Source organism: Rhea pennata, chromosome 3 (assembly GCF_028389875.1).
Source record: "Rhea pennata isolate bPtePen1 chromosome 3, bPtePen1.pri, whole genome shotgun sequence".
NCBI lineage: Eukaryota > Metazoa > Chordata > Aves > Rheiformes > Rheidae > Rhea > Rhea pennata.
In genome coordinates, this window is record NC_084665.1 from 127,834,243 (window position 1) to 127,851,334 (window position 17,092).

Genomic DNA, 17,092 nt, shown 5'->3' on the forward strand with positions numbered 1-17,092 from the left:
TTCACATCTCGGTCACAGCATCATCCCAACCTGCTTTCAGCTCACCCTTCCCGGGTAACTGTGCCCACTTGCTTCCTCCCTATCATCACACCAGGTCAGATGGATGGCGCTGCCAGCACTCCCCTACCCACACTACTACGCGCCATTAAGGAGGCTTCCTGCAGAAGTTTGGACAAAGGAGGCATTAAATAAAGCTCTTTGATATTTAAGAGCAGAAAGTTTCCCAGGCTAATGCAGGCAACATGTCACATAAAACTGGCAGCGGAGCCATCTGGGTCCATTAACGGCACTTGCTCCTTAGCATTTGCTGTCTGAATTGTTTATGCCTCATCTGAACACAAGAGACCATCCAGCATATTAATATTCCTGAAAAGAACATTTAAAACAGAATTAGAAACCAAGTACTGTTTGGGGTTTGTTTGTAGACAGCAGTGGGGTAAGGTTGCAGGGGTCTGGAGAAGAAAAAAGAAAAAAGGAAAAGCACAGCAGAGGAATGAGAGGCCCCGGTCTAGCTTCCACTTGAGCAAACAAAATCGTACAAACAGTGAAATTAAAAACTGTCATTGCAGAGCAGAGGACAAACTGCAGATTTTGTGAACCCACCACAGGGAAAGTTAAAAGGCAATGAAGAACACGGATAAGCTGTTAGGTGCTTGTGCAAACTCTGACAAAAACATTTGCTTTCACAGAAGCAAACCGGGAAAGGACTTTTGTACAAGAGCCACGTCTGATCCTGCCAGGGGTTGGACCTTCAGCTTCAGAGCCTTTGCCAGCCTCAGTTCAGACTCACAGTGAAAAGCCAAACAAGGCAGCAGTGCCCAAAAAGCTACTGCCCGTCTGCTGAGTCACTGGCAACGAAAGGAATTTAAGCTAATATTTTACCTTACAGCCGAGGTGGCCAGAGCTCAGCAGGGTGCAGTCGCCGTGCTGGAGATGCTCCGCTGAAAGCCCTGCGTGCCCGAGCTGCCTGTTTCAGCAGCCACGGTTCCCCCTTGTTGTCCTGCTGTGGGAGACACACTTCTGGCCACACATCTTCAGACAACCAAGTGACTAAATCCCAAACTGACACAGATACCTCTTAAAAAAATGGAAGAAAAAAAAAAAAGAAAGCTATGTATCTCTAAATTCCCTTGAACACAAGGCTCAAGCGCACGGACTGCAACACGCACACGGGGCACTTTGCGCTGAGAGTGGGGCTTGACATAAGAAAAGGAGGAATGCACAAGGATGCTCAGTGAAGAAGCAAGGCTGGATAAAAAAAGCAGGATATTTATTCTGTCACTGTTAGTCCTATCACTTATCAACAAGGAGTAGCAAGAGAAGACAGTATCAGAATTGATTTCGAAGGGGTGGGGGGAAAAAAAAAAAAAACATATTTATACACACACACACACACACACCAGTGAGTTTTTCCTTAGCAAACTATGAAAACCCCTTCATATGGAAGCCACTCTGCTCATGCTGTTCATGCTCAAGACGACATCTGGAGAGAAAAAAGTGGACCTTGAAATTAAGGTCTTATCTGGTTGGCTTGTCCATCTTTGCCTGAAGTCATAATCCACCGCTAAAGCTACATCAAATCACTTTCACATTAAACCACTGAGGTGGTACCAAGATTAGCATGGAAGCGAAGGGATGCTCAGCAGAGGCATATTGGCTGCTTCAAAGAAAAGCAAGAGACATGCTAGAGGCTTGCTCAGCATGAAAGTCTCTCCCTTTTCCAAAGGCAGATAATGCGGTAAAGCACATAGAAATGACACTTCCCTTTCAGAAAGTTGTTCTAAGCTTTCAGGTAACTGGGGAAATTCATTTGAAGGAGGAGATCCAAGCAACAACTTCCAGCACTTTACTACGCAAAATCACTCGCTGTGCTTCACAACGGCATTTTACTTTCAGAGCAAAAATGGTGCTATGGGATTTTGCCTTTCCAAAAAATGGAAGTGCAACGGTCTCCATTTCACAATGGACGCTCGTCTCACCTCCTTTTTAAATCATCGGCAGGGAGATTTCACCGTTACCCATGTAGTGAGCCCAATTACTTGCTTCTAGTTAAAGCACAACTTCCAAAGAGACACCAAGTCTTGATCTGAAGCGATGGAGAATCCATCCCGCTCCGTTAGTTTGTTCCAACAGTTAATTGCAGCGCGCGCCTGCCTCCTAGCTTCGCCTCCCAAGCGGCTGCTGCTCCCCACAGTCATCTCCCATAGACTCAGCAGCGTCCAGCATCCTCTCCCCGTGCAAGAGATCTCTCGATCTCTCACGATAGGTCAAACAGTGAGAGGTTTAAAAAGATCAGGTCAAGGTATTTTCTCCACCCTCCAAATATTGTCCTGTTGTTCCTCCTGCTTGCTCTCTAGCTTTTCCCGTATCTATTTTAAAACACAGATATCACAGCTAAATAAGGTACTGCGATGGTGTTTTTCAAGAATGCAGCTGTTGGAAGTAAAAACAAAACCAAACAAACACCCTTAAGTTCCTATTCCCCAGTTCACACGCCCATAGACGGCTTTAAATACTTCACCTGAATCCCGCTTTGGTGGTGCAGTCAGGAGCTCTTTGTTCTTTACAACCACAACTACCTTCTCACGACCACTCTTCCTGCAGGGCAGAGGCCTCCTCTTCACACACCGCTCTGCTAGCTCCCCTAGACGCAACTCTGCACTGGGTCATTTCACATGTGATTTGTGGGAGGCCAGTTTTCAAGGGATCCAGATTACTCAACGTCATTTATCATATTTTAACCATGAGTTACTACTCCATCACCTTTGCGAGGTCCACAAACTTCACCAGTGGTGGTTCTGTACTCAGTGAGAATCACTCCAATAGTAAGAGCGCACCTACTGCCAGGAACTACCATGATTGTATTTGCAGTGCTACTGCTTTATAACAGCCTTTATATGGCTTTCATTTCCCACACTAGCAAAAAAGACAGAGCGGTAACTGTTTCAGGATAACGTGAGTTTACACTGCCTTTACAACAGCTTTGACAATGTGTAGTCACACAAAAGTGAATTTGTTCAGAGCAGCATTTCGCCACAAGCTCACGCACGCAGATCCTGCTCCTACCTTTCAGCACAAGGTGTTAAACTCAATTTCTTTTCACTATGCACAGGCCAAGAGTTGAAATACATAAAGTGAGAGAAGTCCTTAAAAATAAATCCACTCATCTACTGGCCGTCAAATCAAAAATCTGAAAAAAATGGCAAGTCAAAATATTTGCCCAGGAGTTAAGACAAATACTTCAAAGATTTTCCTTTCACACTTCACTGCCTAGCTGATAGTAACCCAGGTCTTTGCTAAGGCACGAATACACAATGATGCATCATTTTGTTACTTGAATACGCTCAAATGCTTTACTAAAAGGCCATTAAAGTGCAGACATGTTTCAACCGAGGTGGTTTGTGCAACTTTGATTCCACCTACCGCGAGTGTTGCACTTTGACACAGGCTCCCTCTTCAAGTCAAGTAGGTTCTTTGCTGCTTTTTCTGTCGTTGTTACAGAGGAATAGCGACTACGCTCACCCATTCCTGCCACAGAAACCGAGTGGCAATGAGGCACTTTACTTCACCAGCAGGGTTGCCCAGTTAGGCCAATGTCTCATCCCTGCGGATAGCGGCACTGATCTGTTTATCTCAGACATCCTGTGGTTCAAACATTGTCTTTCCACTGAAAAAAGGTAAGAAGTGTCACATCACTTAGGTAGGAGTCGCTGGCTAAACAGCACATGTTGGGTGCTGAACCAGCTGTGCCTTGCTGGGAGGCTGAAAAGGGATGGTAGACAACATATAAAGAGACGAAGATAAGCAAGATGCCTTAGGAGGCTTGGAAGGGAATTAGGTACCACAGGGCAAATCTATTAATACCACAAGCTCCTCAACTGTTGTCCAGACTCCTGTGGTCTCCATGCTACCATGAGACACCTATCCTTTCAGCTCCATAGGACTAGTTGCAGACAGGCCAAGGCAGCACTACAGGACCAGCAATGATGAAGCAGCGACTCCAAACTCACTTGCGCTGCACTATCCAAAACCTGCCCTGAAGGTAGAAGGGAAATTAATTTTGTTTCAACAGCGCTCCATCCTATGTCATCTGAACGCTTCACATGGTTGCTCTTTTCTGTGAGAAGAGGATTACCTCAATCTTACAGGTGAGGCTCAGACACTGGGAGGGACTAGGGCCAACCGTTTTCTGCTAGCATGGAGATGCCTTCGACCTTGACTTTTCTTTTATTAAAAAAAAAGTCTTTACAAACATACAGCAATATATACATATGGGCAAGGAGGAGGACCCAGGCAACTGTAGGCCAGTCAGCCTCACCTCCATCCCTGGAAAGGCGATGGAACAGCTCATTCTGGAGGTCATCTCCAGACATATGGAGAGTGCCTCCTCAGCAAGTTTGCTGAAGATACCAAGCTGGGAGGAGTGGCTGACACACCTGAGGGCTGTGCTGCCATTCAGAGAGACCTGGACTCTCTGAGTCAAGGCTGGCTGGAGAGTTGGGCAGAGAGGAATCTCATGCGGTTCAACAAGGGCAAGTGCAGAGACCTGCACCTAGGGAGAAATAACCCCAGGCACCAGTACAAGGTGGGGGCTGACCTTCTGGAGAGCAGCTCTGCAGAGAAAGGCCTGGGAGTGCTGGTGGATGACAAATTGACCATGAGCCAGCAATGTGCCCTTGTGGCCAAGAAGGCCAGTGGTCTCCTGGGCTGCATTAGGAAGAGTGTTGCCAGCAGGTCAAGGGAGGTGATCCTGCCCCTCTCCTCAGCTCTGGGAAGGCCTCGTCTAGAGTACTGTGTCCAGTCCTGGGCTCCCCAGTCCAAGAGAGACATGGAGCTACTGGAGAGAGTCCAGCGTAGGGCTATGAAGATGATCAGAGGGCTGGAGCACCTGCCCTGTGAGGAACAGCTGCGAGAGCTGGGCCTGTTCAGCCTGGGGAAGAGCAGACTGAGGGGGGATCTGATCAATGTGTACAAGTACCTGAAGGGAGGGTGTCAAGGGGACGGGGCCAAACTCTTTTCAATAGTCCCATGCAACAAGACTAGCATCAACAGGCACAAACTGAAACACAGAAAGTTCTGCCTGAGTATGAGGAGGAATTTCCTCACTGTGAGAGTGACGGAGCACTGGAACAGGTTGCCCAGAGAGGTTGTAGAGTTTCCTTCTCTGGAGATATTCAAAACCTGCCTGGATTCAACCCTGTCTACCATGCTCTAGGTGACCCTGCTTGAGCAGGGGGGTTGGACTAGATGATCTCCAGAGGTCCTTTCCAACCTTACCATTCTGTGATTCTGTGATATTTACACATTACAGGCATAGTCACAGAGCACAGGTTCCACCGGATCCCCCAGGATCTGCAAAACTCAGTCCATTGTCCCAGAAAGCACATGTGCTCCAGGAACGATACTGAGGAAGAGGAGGCTTTCAGCAACATCCCCAGTATCCCAAACTCAGCAGCAACAGCAAGGAGCAAGTCCAATCCTAGGGCAGTATTCAGTGATGCTTTAGCAACAAGGCCCTTTCTCCCTCCTTCAACTCTGTTTCACAACATGCAGCAAGTATGGCAAAGGGTCAAGAGCTTACAACCTCCCCTGCACAACACTGATGGGCTTCCACAGCACGTTCATCCTTTGCTCCGAGCAACACAGGGCTCAGAGCCCTGGGATGGACAGAAGATAGGCAGAAAAAAAGGCAAAAATAGATGCGATCATATAATTGAAGGCTCCGTCACAGCACAGACAACCTCCAAGTCTATTTGCTGTGTCTACAGAAAGGGTAGACACAGTAAATTCTACTGATTTCCAACTTCCTCCTCTTGATTAGTTCTTCCCCTGGTTCCCAATCCCTTAGCAGGTCAGACTCCTTCCCTACATCTCCCTCAAAGTCCTCTCTGCTTTCCCCAAGCGCCTTTAGATACTTCTCTTAAACACATCCTCCCATAAGCCTCATCAATCCTTCACAGCGGCTCCAAATTCCCTCTGCTCAGCCAAATGTTCAGTGCAAAGGGATCTCTAGGGAGTCCAGTTGCTCATTTTGATGGGTCTCTTCTAAATATACTTCAACTGAAACTCCATTCTTTCCCATTCCCCTAAATTGGCCCAAATTTGGTGGATTTTCATGAGAACTGCAAAAAGACATCGCCTGCCAAACATCAAATCCCAGTAAAACAGAAGCTTCTTTTGAAAGAAAAGGTCAGCATGCTTTTTTTTTAATTGTAAGAAAGCGCACATTTTCTTAGTCTCATTCTCCAAAACAGCTGAACTGCTTTGACTAGTCTTCCAAAACAGCACATCCTGTAGCAGAGAATTAGCTGGAAAGTTCTAGCTGAAAAAGTTTTACAAAAGACAAGCAACCAAAACCAGGATCCTAAAACACAGAACCATCTGGCAAACTTAATGAGCATCACCATCAGCCCTGATTGCATGGAAAAGTGAAAATTCAGTCAAACTGCGGAAAAGCTTTGACACCATCAAACATTAGACATCCAAGTAAGATCACTGGTCTCTCCAGGACCTCTCTAAAGTGGGAGAAAAAGAGAAGCAGCAGCAGATGCTGCCAAGGGTGGTTGAGGACACCTTTGCCAGGTCCCTGCTCAGAAATCCAGTCTCTCGCTTGGCTCAGCCAGAACCAAGTCCACTGTGGCTGCAAGCCAGGAGCCCTCTCCTCCGTTCAGCATCTAAATATCAATCTCCAGCTTCAAAATCACTCACCTTTATACCAGTTTATATAACTCCCTTAAAATACACATTGCTTTACCAAAAAATTAATAAATTTTGAAAAAAAAAAGTCACATCTTAATTTATATGCAACTCCAAGTATTTTTAACAAAATCAGGTAGTCCCACAGGGACATGCCAGCAGAGAGAGGCCGAGGAATGACACCATTTACCCCACGCAGACAAAAACTGCATCTATATCCCCTTAGGGCTCTTTTACCTCTGTCTGCACTTTTGTTTGCTGCATTATCCACTCCAGGCTGCATGGTCTTTTTTTTTCTTTTCTTTTTTTTTTTTTTTTTTTTTTTTTTTTTGGGGGGGGGGGCGCACCTTGACATTTTATTCAGCATTGTGTTACTCAGCACACCAATGCTACTTTGCAAACAAAACCACTGATTCTATGAGTAAAGGTACCAGTTTTACACTGGCATCCTAACAAGCACATTTTAAGCAAAATTCTGTTTAAATGCCCTTCTGTTCATGCATGGGCCACTGACAGCAGGCTTTCTGGGCAGGCAGAAGATGAATGCATGTTGTGATGCACAATTAACATTTCCATAATCAGGATTTCACGTTACCCAAAAGCAATTTTCTCTGTGTTTTTTTTCTTCTTCTTTTCTTCCTTAAAGTCTCCAACAATCCCTGAAGCAACTACTCCCTTGGAGGAAGGAAAACGTGCTGCAAACTCAGTAACATTTTAAAGGCGGACGAAGACTGGAGCAGGTCAAACACTTCAGTCACTTTGCTGTTTCACACCATGGTCATTTCGCACCTCTGCTTCTTCACAACCAAGCCGCAGAAAATTCTGCGTTACAGAAAACGGAGGGCATCCTGTCCAAGCCTTGCAACAGCACATACACGAGGAAACTGAAGCAAACAAGATCTTTGCAGGATGCCGATACGACCTGACACTGCCGGTCACTTCAGCTCATTGCTTGTGGCAGTATGGCCTCCCCGTGAGGTCCCACCGAGCACGAACGACTTAATCAAGGGAGCTCCCTGGGGCAGAGGGAGAAGCACCGGCTGCTCCAGCAGGCTCATGAATAAGATGATCAAACCAAAGCCTGGGAAATCCGCGTCACCCGATGGAAAACCGACAGTATCGGCTGGGGAGTTGTTAAGCTGCTAAGTGCTTTGCTCCTGCCCCCATTACAGCAGACTCAATCGCGCGGAGCAGAGCTCGAGATGCAATGAACACTAAAGAGCCAAAATCGGGGATCAAAAGCTGTTTCCCAGGAGCCTGAAGAAGGAAACTAATCAACGCACTTGGGAAGCTGCAAACTACTGCTGAGAGGGGCCAGCTCCCGGCGCACCCTGCTGCAAGCCTGGCGGCTCCCAACCAGCTGGCAGTGAAGCAGCAGGAGCAGACTGGCAGATCGTCGGCTTGGAGCACCAGCCACCGGAGGGTAGGAGGAGACACTTGCACTTGATTTTCAAAGTTATAAGCATGTCCTCTAAGAGAAAAATCTTATTTTCACATTTTCAAGTAAGACCAGATAGCAACTTTATGGTCACGTAGCTACTTGCACATAAGAGATGCTGCAAAATCTGCAGCGACTTCAACTTCTTTGCCATTAACACATTCTCCATATTAATCTTCCCCAAATGATCCATACTAGAAATTTATGCATGACCCTGTATTAAGAACTGCAGTAACTATCTCTTTCTGAATATGCCATGGAGCTTAAATACATTAAAGTAGAGCGCCTTAAGAAGCTGATGAGAATCATTTTCTAGTACACTGGAAAGGACAAACTGTTTTTATGAGTGTGCATTTTATAGTCTGTTTTTTCAAATTAAAATTAAAATAGTTCCCAGATGGAAGCTGTATCATTCCAAGTTTCAACTTAAAGAATACAGTTGGTAGCGGTGTTTTTATTTCTTAAACGCACAAAAATTTCAGAAAATTTGGCTCTGGAGAAAAGCTGACAATTTCTTGTGCCTCGCAGAGAGGATTCACATGCATGGTGAAATAAGCCTAGAGCTTTTTTGGTCAAGCATTCAGGTAATAAGGAAAAGTTAGTTTCAAAACCCTGGCAGCAAAATCTGCCCTTAAAACTACAATGTGTGCACCACACTGCAGAGAATTTCTTTAGAAAGCCCCAGGCATCTACACAGGCAGCTGGAGGCGGGGGGGAAGGAGTCCCCTGGCCACCGTGCGCTAATCCGCCCGTTGCAAGTAGCCTCCTTCTGCAAATCAATCATCTTTTACATGTCCCACGTAGGTATACCAAGGAGGCCATGTCTAAAGATCAAATTTAGCTTTTAATTTGCATCAGTGAAGTCTGAAAGTAGATGACAGTTTAGCGCATCCCTTCATGCTTTTTTTGGTGCTGGGAAGGCAACAAAGAGCAGTGGATTTTTGCTAAGTAAACTAATATTTGTAAACAAGAACAGAAGAAGATATTGGAGACGGTCCTTGGTTTCGCACTTCTGACAGCACGTGAGCGCAGTCAGCACCCGGCTTTATTTGCATCTCCCATGTGCCACAAATCTCGCATATTCATATTTTTACATTTCTCCTTGCATAAATGGTTTGATCTACAGGACAGCAGAGGTAGAAAGACCAAGTCACTCAGTGGTAATCTGCAGCTGAGAAAGTCTCCAGCTGCTGAGGGGAAGGATTGGCTGGGGAGTCACACAGGAAATGCCCGTTTTTCCCCTCTTCCCCAAGCATTTGCTACCATATGCATGCGGGATACTGCTCCACACGTACATCTGGCCTGATCAAGTGGGTGCGTTTTTCCTCTTCATGTAGTAGAGGCTCCAAGGTGGCCATCACCCACGTTTGTTCTCTTCAGTGTGTTGGGCTTCAAGGAGCACAGTTGTTACCATGCTAGATACACCGTTCCAAGGGAATAACTCAAGTGCTCTACGCACAGCCCAAAGCTTTCCCTCCCTCCAAGCCGGCCACAGCTGCTGCACCTCTCTCCTGTGTGTCCTGCCCAAGTCCAGGTGCAAGATGCCAAACACATGTATTGAACTCAACCCTGAAGCAATTAGTTCTCTGGCCATCTGCTAGAGCAAGTTCCTAAGGGATCACCAGGGAATGGTGTGGGAAAAAAAAAGCGTGCTTTGAAAGAAATGCTCGAGAGGAACTAAAAGGAGGTTCTCGTTTCCTTTCCTTCACTTGCGCACCTCCAGACATCTCTTCTCATTTCCCTGTGTACTTCTCCCATCTTCTACCTATTAACACTGCCATTAGTCTGATTTCTGGCACCTACCCAAGCCCTCTTCCTTCCCTCCTCCATCACCCAGCAGCCCTCCCTTCCCTCTGAAGCCCTCCTGCCAATGCCAAGTTCCAGCCTATGTTACAACTTCTCCTGCGCAGAGCGATCCTGTTACAGATTACTAAAACATTGCTTGTGCTTTGCAATTTAGAGAGGATCAAGTTACGCCACAGCTCGTCAAAGCTCACGACACTGTCGGTAGCTGTTACAAATGCTTTCACGCTGCCTGATGAGAGAGAAAACTGTCAGCTGTATGGGAGAGGTGGGAGGGGCGGAGAATAGTTTCAGTTGTAACAGGATCTCATAACATGGTAGAAATTTGGCTGTAAGCACAAGACCCACCATGCTGGTGCAAGTTATCCCATTTTGAAATAGTTTTAGGCAGCTGAGTCCAGCAGAAAGAGCAGTTTATTCCACAGTTGTTCCCTCCTGAAATTTATTTTCCAACCCTCGATTAACAGCTCATCTTCCTAGTGGTCAAAACTTCCCTGAATCCAAAATTTTCATTCTAAAGCAATTCAAAATGCTTACTTCAGAAAGTGCAACAGTAATCCCAAGTACCAAACACTGAGCTGGCATCAGGAGTTCCTCTTCCACTACAACACAAGCAAATACTTCTTCACTGCGAGGGTGACTGAGCACTGGACCAGCCTGCCCGGAGAGGTTGAGGAGTCTCCGTCCTCACAGTGATTCAAAACCTGGTTGGACACAGTCCTGGGCAATCTGCTCAAGGTGATCCTGCTGGAGCAGGGTGTTGGCCCAGGTGATCAAGAGGTCCTTGCCAACCCCAACTACTCTGATTCTGTAAAGCAGCAAAGGTTTTGCGACAGACCTCCTGCAAATCGCTTCTTCCTCTTGCTCTGTATTCAGGTCACTCTAAAAGTAACTCAGATGGACTTGGGTACCTACAGTGGTATCTCAACCAACAAGCAATTCTGACTCCCTGCTAACCATGACTGGCAATCTCAATTCTGACACAAATGGAGAGAAGCAGGGACCAGGTTCAGATCATCTAGACTGGTGTCCATCTAGCTGTCCCAGACACTTCTCTCCAGTGCCCAATCTGCCAACCCTAGAGAATGGATGATCCAAGTCATTCACTATGTTCTTCAGCTTCAATGACAGAGCAGGTCTCTTCAGCTTTGTTTAGTCCTGCAATAGGAGGTCTGAGTACTATTTACATGCCTTGATTCCTTCATCTGTACACTGGGGAATAAGTGATGCTTTCCTCTCTCTGAAGAGCACTTTGGGATCTTAGCTGCAACAGCCCTGCCGGAGAACCACCACTTCATTCAGAGCAAAGAGCCTGGTGGTACTGCGAGTAAACACAGCAATTTGCTGGCAATGACCTTTCTCCCTAGGTCACCAAATCCACTGCTTTGCTAAAAGAGCAACTGAATGGGCTCTTCAAACCTCAACCTTCCTGCTCAGCCAGGAACCACAACAGAAAACACCTGTTTCTGTACTGATTTTTGCTCACTGAAAACCCCAGGACACAGCAAGGCCAGCATATTAATACCAATTACTGATATTTAATGCAGTAATTTCAAACCCAATTAACATAATGAAGCTCCGTCTCATTAAGATAAGTAATCTCAGAACAACTCAGTTAAAGGTGATCGGGCTGAAGCACATAATAGGAATGCTAAACACTGACTACAGGAACAGAGAGCTGGGACAGGTTTCCCTTCAGGTCTTGGTGAAAAAGTAACGCTGCCTGCTCCCAAAACGCACACAGGAAGATACACGGTATTTATTATCTATATTTTGACAGCAGCCAGAGGGAGCAGCACCAGAACCTTCTCATAAAAGACACAGAGCAGACCCAAAAGATAGGCAAGGCCTACAATAAGTAAATTTAGAGGCGAAAGAGCAGTAAGGTGGCCTTGCAATGAGGAAAGGAGGAAGTGGCAAGTCTTGGGTGAGAACAGGTGTACTAGGTAGAAAATTGCCTGTACTAGACGAACATATTCATCTCCCTTAGCCAAGCATAGTTGGGCTCCACAACAGACGGTCAGAGAGACCATGAAGGAGCCACACTTTGCACATTCAAATTGATGTTTCTGTATAATGGCAAAAAACGTTACGTTAATACTTAGGACACTTAGCAGCGGGGAAGGTGGTTATTTATGACTTCTCCCAGACACAAATTTCTTTGTCAAATCAGTTGGGAGAGTATTAACATTTTGTAGGGCAACTAAAGGAATTCACCATGGACGTGGGACAAACGACCTTCCCACTGACCGCAGCCAGGCAGTGCTGGAGCGGTCCAGGTCTGACTGTTTGGCATAGCCTTGATTTTTCTACCAGCGCACACAGCTTACGAGAGCTGCAGCACCCCACCCATGCCTGCTGCACCACGGGAAGCGGAATTTGGGGCAGCGAAGCTCAGACTGCCAGTCTGAGAAAGGGCTGATAAGGCTGCGCTGTAGTAAATAAGGATTTCCTGCTTTTGAAGCTAGAGGCACTTTTTTTCTTAGAAATAAATTAAAACAGCCAGTATGGTTAGCACAAACGGCAAGAGAAAGAAATAAAAACAACTAGACAAAATGAAAAAAATTGCAGTGCACAAAAACAGAACAGAATAGTTAAGGTTGGAAGGGACTTCTGGAGATCATCTAGTCCTACCTCCCTGCTCAAGTACAGTCACCTACATGGTTGCCCAGAACCATGTCCAGAGGGCTTCTGGATATCTCTCCAAGGATGGAGACTCCAAACCTCTCTAGGCAACCTGGTCCAGTGCTCAACTGCAGCCTCTGTCTCCAGCCTGAACCTGTCTTGTCCCTCATTCCCCATACAGGACACCTTCTCCTTTGCTTCTAGTTCCCTCATGGTCCTTGCTCCACTTCACATCCAGTTCCTCAGATTGGGTCCTAGCTCATCTGCTGGAAAAGTGCTCCCAGATGAGGCACTCCAGTAGATGCACTTAGGACTTCTTCCTCTACGAGGTCATCCCCAAATGCTCACCCTTGCTGCCCCAACTCTCCTCCCACGTCCCCCGCACCCCCAGCCCCAAAAGGGATGCCAGCCCTAGCTCATCTCCCTCCAGATGCCCTGTATATCAATGGGCAGCTGAACACAGCTGCTGTGCTGAGAGCTTGTTATTCCTGATGCTGGCATCAAAGCTGAATCTCTGAAGTGTGCAGGCAAATACAAGGCGCTATACAAATAAGACCCACAGTCCCCACAAAAACAAGGCAGCCTGAGAAAACAAGGCAGCCAACAGGCATAAAAGACACACAGTTCCAGCCATGTTTAACCCAGAATCCGAGAAGACCAAACCTTTTCACCTCCAGTCAGAAAGGCTCTATCACATCTAATCCCACAGACCCTCAAAGAACGCACACAGTGGACTTGTGAAAATTTTTGGTTCATGAAACAAGCAAGGTTGTTTTATGGACTGAAGCTTTTTGCTCTGTCATTTCAAACCGTGGTAAAATCTAACCTGTGATTCAGAAGACGGCCAACATCAAGGATGTACGTTTCCATGAACATCAAATCGACAAACTAATCAAATCAATAAATACTTCAATTTCAAGACAAAAAGGTCATACCAGTGTCACCTGTTAGCATCCACGCTGATATAGGGAGGTTACCCTGCCCAAAAAGCTACGCCTTGAGCCACCAGCTCAGATGCCACCTTTAAGTTGTCGTATTAACAGGAAACCGTACACACGGCACACATGAGTTTCGCTGTTCGCTTCACTACAGACCAACAGGGAACCACACTGAAATTCCCTCTCTGCATGGTGGGAGGGCTTAAAACCCTCAATATGCAACAAGCAGCATCAATTACCAGAACTGCTAGATACTGGGAGGCAATAATTAGGTAAATTAAGGCAAGGAAGAGCTAAATGATTTGCCCAGGGCCACCAAAGGAGTCAACGTGTCGTTAGGAGCCTCTTGTCTACCACACTGTTCCCAAAGCCCTAACACAACCACCACGAGACCGACTCACGCAGGAGCTGCTGGGACGAAACGTCAGCATCGCAAAAATCAGCCGCAGGAGAGTGAGCTGCATGGCAGCCAAAACCAACTTTCTCCCCACTCCCTTCCTCTCCCCACACAAAGGCAAGAGTTCTGGTGGCTGAGTAATCTCAGGTGAGATGGAAATCTCAACTAAAAAGAGCAAGAAAAAAAACAAACAAGAAGTCCCTCACCCCCTGGTGCTTCAGGCTCAAAGAGCTGCAGACTGCGAAAGGACGCTAGCTCGGCTAGGCTGCCCAAGACGTGCTGTACGGTCTACGCTGCTTTGTGAGCGGGTGAAGCTGCAGCAGAAGGGAAAAATAAAAGCCTCTCGGTTGCTGCGGCAGCGGGAGGCATTGCCAGGGATCGTGCAGCTCAGCTTCGGGGAAGAGAAATCTCGCCCGGTGCTGCAGGGAGTGGAGCAGAGCAGGATCAAGCTTACAAGACTCTCAGCTGCCTACAACTCAGCTGTCCTGATACTCCGATTACCCTGGAGACAGTAGTAGCTAATTAATAGGCAGCCATGGGATCTAGCCGAATGGTTAGATATTTAGGATTCACTTAATTACTTCAGCCTCAAAAGCATCCCAAAACTTAGCAACAAGAGATTCTCTTTACAGCAACCCCCTTGTACAACAATACTTGTTACCTGTTCTCCAGCCTCTGGTACAGATCTTGATACCTCCAGCAGTAGAGTTCTCCTTGGGAGAGGTTTCTGGCAGACTTGCTGATTTTCAGTGTTAGGGTGTAATAAAAAAGGAAATTCATGAATTGGCTGCAGCAATTTGAGCGAGATTTGTGGCCATAGCAACATTACTATAATCTACACGGCAAGGAACAAAAGCTGCTTTCATCATGTTTTTCCCAACCCTCTCGACTCCACCGCTAATACTAGACAACAATGTTCAGACGTTCTCTGATCCCAAATGTCCACACGTGCTCTCCTGCTCTCTATCCCAATACACAAAAATCACTGAAAAGGGGACTCAAAAGGCCTTTGAAAGGTTGCCCACCACCTGGACAGACTCTGAACAGCCACCCTGGACAGACCATGCTCCTGAACCAGTTTAGGAAAGGGGAAATGCCGGACTGCCCATCAGCTGCCATCGACCCACCAAAACGCTCCCACCAAGGTGGGCACGTGACAGCGACACTCTGCTAAGGATGAGGTGAGGACACAAACCATGCTGCCAACAGATAATAAACAACCAACTCTTTTCACAAGCTCAGCCCTATAAAATTACATTTCTCGCTGGCCCAGGCCCCATGACTGCTGCCTTTCGTTTCCTTCCTTTGGTTCACTCCTCTCACTTATTCTGCCCGGCCTTAGATTCAACTGTAACGTCCTTGGGCCCAGGTCATCTCCTGCACTGCATCCATGCCATGCCTAGCGAGTGTCCTAATGGGGGGCTGAGCTCTGCTCAGGCCGGCAGGGGCTCCTGTAATACAAATCAAAGAATAAATTAAAACAGCAAGAAGCCTAGCTAACGAGCTGCCCGCTCGCACTCTGTTCTGTTCACCTCCTACGACGGAGGCGCATCTGGAGAGAGAACGCCACCGAACTGAAGGCAGGGAGCTGTATTAATGCTCTTGCTATTTTTAGCTTCCTGCACCAGGGTAGCCGGCTTGTGCTTCCTGCCCCTGGACACAACATCTGGGCTCTTTAGGGCCCTTCAAGCTTTTTTCCCACAGCTTGGAGACTGGAATGTGGCAAGGTGGAGCGCCGGAGGGGCCGAGAGGCAGCGCGTTTCCAAATTAGCAGCAAAGAGCACAGGGCTGCAATAACTCCACAGCTGGGGTAGCTCAGCAGCAATGATTACAATCTGCCCACTTAATTTGTCCCTGCAGTTTCTATCAGAGGCACTCCAGGAGGAAATTCCTGTACAGTAGTTAAAGCAAAAGGCCAGGGTGTCAGATGACTGGGGCTCTATTCCCAGCTGCATCTCAGACCTTCCCTGCAACCTTGGGGAATTAGCTTCATCTGCTCCAGTTCCCTCGCTCACAGCATTCCTCAGGAACTCGCAAGGGATTTCAGGGGCTGCAAATAGAAACAAAGCCTAGAAACACAGCAAGAGCAGCTTCCTGTCCTACAGCATCTTACAAACAGCCTGCACTAGAAACAAAGGACTTAATTTCACCAACCCCACTGAAAATGCTCCCCTCTTTTTATAGAGATGAAAGGGGACAGCTGTGCAGAGCCATACCCACAGGAGATATAAGAGGAGTTATGTCTAGATGGTCTCAAAAATGTGATCCTAGAAGAGAAGGAAAATAATAATAATAAAAAAAAAACCCTAAGCACCATTTGCTGGTCTGGCATAAAATTCCTTCATGACTCCAATCAACATAAAAACCTCAGCTTGGTAGCAAGACGCACCAGGATCATGCGACCACTCTCAGAGCCTTCCTGGCCCCTTGCTTCAGTCAGACTCAAACTTCAATGCTCAAGGGAGACAAGAGGGGAAGAAAAATAAGTAAGTAAAATAAAAAGGAAAATATTCCGCAATTTAAGCTACACAAGGAAGGAGGATAGGACCATTTATTTCTGTTTTGTATCTCTGGAGCCTGAGATTCATTTTGAGTTGAATGTACTCTAACTCTTTTGCTGGTTTTCCTTTGCAAAGAGCAGAGCAGTAGCAGTTCTTTGCAAAATGCTTTAAGGTCCTCAAACAGGGTGCAAAACCCCCAAATAATCCTGCACCTTCCAGTTCAAAGCTCTTCCATGGTATCAACTGCGTATCATTGAGACAATGTTTTAACTCCCCAGCATAGCTTGAATACCGGACAAGCCATTTGGGCTCATTTGCAAAAAAAGGACGTGGCAGAAGTTTGAAGCCATCCACAGTGCCCGTGCCCATGTCTTTTTGCTTCTCCTACCCGCCCGCAGGATGGTGATCCAATTAGTTTCTCAGCGTGTTAGTTTTACGGGTTTCCGAGCACACGGCCCTTTCTGCTCCTCAGAAGAGAGACAGGATTACAGCAACGCTTCGCACCGATTTAAACCACAGAATGTCGGTTTGAAGGCAGAACACAAAATGCCGAAATAAGTGGCCAAACCACAGGCCAAGAGCTACGTTTTGCTTTCAGAGCAAAGCATCCCAAGTACCACTTGGTAGCATGGATCTACCCGCCTGTCCAGAAGGACAGTTCAACCAGCCAACATCCGATAACCCCATCTCCTGG

At 46.8% G+C, this 17,092-nt stretch overlaps 1 protein-coding gene across 6 annotated transcripts in view; it reads right to left on the reverse strand.

Annotated features, from left to right (window-relative positions):
* EXTL3 (exostosin like glycosyltransferase 3) overlaps positions 1-17,092 on the reverse strand; it is a 121,048-nt gene that overhangs the window by 56,260 nt on the left and 47,696 nt on the right. Inside the window, exon 1 of one of the 6 annotated variants that reach the window (XM_062573308.1) lies at positions 14,559-14,606. The exons of the other annotated variants lie outside the window; for them this stretch is intronic. The gene's annotated coding sequence lies outside the window, so the exon portion shown is untranslated. Of the gene's footprint in view, positions 1-14,558; positions 14,607-17,092 lie in introns of those variants that run through there. 6 annotated transcript variants of the gene reach the window in all.